The sequence below is a fragment of the Lathyrus oleraceus genome, chromosome 1, assembly GCF_024323335.1.
Source record: "Lathyrus oleraceus cultivar Zhongwan6 chromosome 1, CAAS_Psat_ZW6_1.0, whole genome shotgun sequence".
Classification (NCBI taxonomy): domain Eukaryota; kingdom Viridiplantae; phylum Streptophyta; class Magnoliopsida; order Fabales; family Fabaceae; genus Lathyrus; species Lathyrus oleraceus.
The window spans coordinates 358,979,185-358,984,939 of record NC_066579.1 but is presented as its reverse complement, the minus strand read 5'-3'; positions in this window follow the sequence as shown (position 1 = coordinate 358,984,939).

The window sequence follows — 5,755 nt, the reverse complement described above, 5'->3', positions numbered from 1 at the left end:
CTTGTTGTTGTTGGTAACGATTGTTTCTCCCCTGAATTGGTCATCATTATATACCTAGTTTCGGTATCCCGATACCTTTTATTTTCGGTCGATTTATCCTTTATTAACCCAGTAACCGGTTGTGGATAATCGTCCATGTGAGTATATTATCTATGTTTTGACGGTAATAGATAGTATATCTCATGCACTCTCGGGTCTGAAGCCTTTTGTTCTTCCCCAGTTGAGTAAGATTCGTTTCCCCTTTGTGGAGTCGAATATCCATCTTGTAATCGAGTTTGCTTTTAGCCCTCTTTTGGATGATGAGTGTTTTGGGAATATTCCCCAATTCACGCCTTGGTTGGTCACCTATTATATGCCCAGTAACCGGTATCCCTGGTGTTCCTTCCTCTCTGCTCCCTATTATGACTCGTTGTCCCCTGTGGAGTCAGAATCCCTGAGTTGAAGTATACCTTTTAGGTTTTCCTCAGACGTTTTGAAGTTTTGATATCTCTCACCCTTATACTGGTCTTGGATATTCATCTCTTCCTGAGCATGTTGTATCTCTCACCCTCATACCTGGCGTTCAGATCACATGTCTCCTTGAGCTTATTACCCAGTAATCGGTAATACCTCGTCCCGCTGCTTCCCCAGGAGTGTCCTTGTGGACATCCCCAGCGAAGTCCCTTAGTGGATTGTTTTCATCCGGATTTTATCCGAAGTATCCGCTGTGGATAGTTTTTTGCTGTATTGACATATTCCCCAATACATGCATCTTCGAGTCAACTCGAGTCTTTCCATTGGATCTTTTCCCTTTGGAATTCTGTTCCCCACGCTTTGAGTCGTGACCTGCTCGCGCATTTTTATCCCTTTTCTATCCCCAGGAGAGTCCCTAGGGTCTTGGTCCCATGGAGTGAATTGTTCATATGGATTATCAGTGGCTTCTGATTTCTTTGCTTTTGTGGACACATATCTCCACAGAGTGCTACCATTTTTCATACCTGCATTTGCATCATGAGGTCTCTTAGGGACCAAAATTCGTCTCTTTGTTATTATTTAAGCCCATTCTACCCCGTCGAGACGAAGATTTTAACCTTCACTTCTCCGGCTAGAAGGACCTTAAATAGGGGCATCTGTAAGACCCCAATTTTGACCCTAAGATCCCTCATGGCATCATAACATTGCATTTGCATTGCCTCAAGGATCTTTAGCATCTTGGTTCCCTTTGCCTTTGGGTGGGACTCCTTGTGATTGGTTTGAGATCACCAAGCATGCTTGAATTATACATCATTGTTTCTCTTACTTTTGTTTACTAACCAAAAGCATAAAAATGTGTCACTAACATCTTTTGTTTGAAGCTTGAGTATCATCCAAGACACTTTGTGGGTTCTATTTAGATGATCAGTAAACACAAGGGAATGGCTTGAGATGCTTCCAACAGGTTCAAATGGGGTATATTCGTCAGTCAAAACGTTAATCTTGAAGGAGCAAAAGTTTGTTCATGAGCTGTCATGCTCGCTAGGCGAGCAGAATGGGTCGCTTAGCGAGTCCCAAGAAAAGCCACCAGAATCACCTACGCTCAGAGGAATTTCTTGAATTGTCATGCTCGCTAGGCGAAGCCCACGTGTTTAAAAAAAAACGAAAAAAAAACGAAAAATAAATAAATAAAATATAACAGAAATTTTTTGGACTTGGGCCTCTCTCATTTGAGCCCACAGGTCCACAAAAATCAGGTTATAAATTCAGAGTTTCAATGAAACAAAAGGCCATTCTATTCCTATTATCCTAGCAAGGAAAAAGATAGTGAGAGAAGAGCTAACAGAGTTCAGAGCAACCTCCAGAGACTGAAGGGAACTCATCGGCAAAGAACCAATTCCCTCTCATATAAACCCTAAGAGTGCTTTGCAAACCCAACCGGGCAATTCAATTTCATTCGATCTCTCCAGTCAGGTTTGCCTTATTCCCATTACTTTATGCTTTTAATTTGAATGCTCTGAATGTATGAGGTATTATGGGTGAATTTGATACCCTTTTGATGCATGTGTTTGACAAGAGGTTTAGGCCTCCTACCCTTGGTTGCTTTTTGTGAGCTTTTTGTGAATTTTAATGGCATGATTCATATCGTTACATTTTGATTTGGGGGAAACTCTTGATTACCCTATCTTGTTTCTCTAACCTGTTTGTTGAGTTTTGTTTTGTGAGGGCTCATATGACTCTTGCAGAGATGGCTTTCCTGGTGTTCCACTTTATTTGTGGGATACCACCTGGAGGTTTATTCCGATTACCTGTACTGACTCGCTTTCTTTGATGGTGTTTAGCTTGGAAGAGTCTTTGGGTTTCTTATTTATCTAATTGTTGTTACTTCGGATCTTTATCCGTACGGTAGATCTCTCGATCCCTTTACTTTTCCCGCATGTTACCGATTTCTTAGGTTTCGTATAGCCTCTTGTGGCATGTCATTTAAGGTAGCGCGATTCCTTCATCTAGGACTGCCTTTTTGCATGAGCATCCCTAAACACCCCAAACTCATTGATTTTTCTTCTCCTAAGAACACGTTATCTCCTTCTACTACAGGCGAGTAAGTATCCAAAGGTCGAGCATCCGGTAGATTGCGTAGTAACGTCGTTCACCCCAAAACACATCCCTTACCCCATAGGTAGTCGAACTACGTTTTGCTCTGATTTTCATCCTAGATGAGATACGTAGGCATAAGACGCGATGTCTTAGCGAGCACACTCCTCCTTAACCCATAGGTAGCCGAGCTACGAAGACTCTGATTCTCAGATTCAGATGAGATACGTATGCAGTGGATGCGACGTCCGTGCGAGTCATTTTCTTTTGACCCTTCTTTTAGTAAGTAGTACATTAGATAAACATACACGCTTTTCTCATCCCTTCAATCATGTTTGCACAAATAAAATTTCACAAAATTCCAACCTTACAACAAGTGTGAAAAGGGCTCCCTAGGAGTACCTAGGATGCTTTGGGTGCCTAATACCTTCTCATTGCATAACCAACCCCCTTACCCAGATCTCTGACATTTTTACTAGTTTTTTATTCGATAAAACTTTTAGGTTTTTGTTCGCTTTCTAACCATTCCTTTGGATAAATAGAAGTGCGGTGGCAACTCGACTTGTATGATTTACCTTGGATTTAGTCAATATCTCTAATGGTAACAAATACCCCGCTACACTGGCCCTTCTTCTAGCAATGGCTCATCACAATCTTTCATTTTCAAGTACAAAATCTCTTCATCAGGATAATCATACTGCACTCTCTGATAATCTTCAATTGGTTAGTGAGCCAAATGGTCAGCCAAGATACTACCTTTGATCGCTTTCTGAGATCGGTATTCGATATCATACTCTGATAACAACATCTACCAATGGGCAATTCTCCTAGTTAAAGCAGGCTTCTCAAATATATACTTGATTAGATCCATTTTGGATATCAACCAAGTGGTATGATTCAACATATACTGGCGCAGACGCTTAGCAGCCCAAGCCAATGCGCAACAAGTCTTCTCAAGCATTGAATACCGAGTCTCACAATCAGGGAACTTCTTACTGAGGTAGTAAATTGCAAATTCTTTCTTTCCAGTCTCATCTTGCTGACCAAGGACACAACCCATACTATCTTCTAGCACAGTCAAATACATGATCAACGGTCTTTGTTCAACAGGTGGAGAAAAAATTGGAGGTTCAAGCAGATATTCCTTGATACTATCAAAAGCTTTTAGCAGTCTTTGGTCCAATCACAAGACTGACCTTTCCGAAGAAGCGTGAATATAGGCGCACATGTGGCAGTCATGTGGGAAATGAATCTTGAAATATAATTCAAGCGGCCGAGAAAACCTCTGACTTGCTTCTGAGTTTTGGGCGCATGCATCTCTTGTATTGCTTTGACCTTGTCAGGATCAACCTCAATACCCTTCTCGCTGACAATAAAGCCCAACAACTTACCAGAACGAACACCAAAAGTACACTTATTGGGATTCAAGCAGAGTTTATACTTCCTCAAATGCTGGAATAGCTTCAACAAATTCTCAACATGTTCCTCTTCATCAATTGATTTAGCAATCATGTCGTCGACATACACTTCAGTCTCTTTCTGCATCATATCATGAAAAAGAGTGGTCATTGCTCTCTGGTAAGTTGCACCAGCATTCTTTAAACCGAAGGGCATCACTCTATAACAGAATGTTCCCCAGGGTGTAATGAATATGGTCTTCTCCATATCTTCGGGTGCCATCTTAATCTGATTATATCCGGAAAATCCATCCATAAACGAAAAGACATTGAATTTAGAAGTATTGTCTACCAACATATCAATGTGTGGCAGAGGGAAATCATCTTTCGGACTGGCTTTATTCAAATCTCTATAGTCAACACACATGTGGACTTTTCCATCTTTCTTCGGTACTGGCACAATATTGGCCACCCATTGTGGATATTCAACGGTCACAAGGAAACTGGCACCAGTCTGCTTTTGAACTTCCTCTTTGATTTTCACAGCCATATCAGGATGCGTTTTTCTCAACTTCTTCTTGACTGGCAGGCATTCTGGCTTCAACGACAATCTATGCTCCAATATCTCAGAATCCAAACCAGGCATGTCTTGATAGGACCAAGCAAACACATTTGAATACTCTCGAAGAAGATCAATCAACCCCTTCTTAGCATCTGGACACATTCGAGACCCAATCTTGACTTCCTTCACATCATCTTCGGAACCCAAGTTGACTAGCTCAATCTTCTCTTCAAACAACTGAATAATCTTTTCATCTTGCTCAAGAAGATGAGTCAATTCATCACTCACTTCTACATCACTTTCCTCCTCGGCTTCAAACACAGGGAATTCAAAATTTGGAGAAGGAGAAGGATCATTGTATTCAATGGGGTTAGGAACCAACCTGCATAATGATTTAATATTTTGATTTTAGAGAAGTGAATTTGTGACCAAATATTATGCAGATGGATATTATATTGTTTATTTATGTTTTTTGTGATTACCATTTTCAGAATAAAGCAAAAAGTTAAAACAAGACATCATAGATGTGGATGAATATAATTAATTTTATTGATGATCAATTTAAAATGCCCAAACAATGTTCACTTCTCCCTTAGGCATATGAGAAGGATTTTGAAAATATAAAATCAATTACTTAGTGTAGCACCTCAAATTTTCACCCTACATTTTGTACATTCATTTCATGTTAGGTCATTAACATAACATAGTCCACTGCATAGCATTGCATTGTCCTTTACCCAAGTGCAGGTTCATCAGACAGATTAGGTCAAACTGGTCAGGAGATCAGTCAATCAAGCAAGCAAGTACAATTTCCAATGAGACAAGGCCCTAGGGTTGGTCCAACATGTTCACATGACCTAGGGGTCCTTTTTAAGTGATTTGGTCAAGGTTTGATTGCTCAGAAGTCGTCAGTCAGTGTGCAGTCCACCAGAAACCCTAGAAAGTCAACTGTTTGTCAACTGTGCATTTAATCAGTGATTGGATGGTAGGAATTGGTTTGAGAGGCCTCATTCATGTCCATATAAGCCTCATATAACATGTCAAGCATCATCATTGAAGAATTTGAAGTCAAACAAGAAATTTCCAAAAATAGAAAGTTGACCGGTAATTGGAATTTGCCAAAAATGGAAAGTCTTGCTCCTCAAACTTACATCATGATACAAGCTTCAAATGAATTTTTGCCCAACATGAAAGTTGAATATCTTGTTCTCCCATTTCCAAAAATTCCAAGAACACTCAATTCCCATGT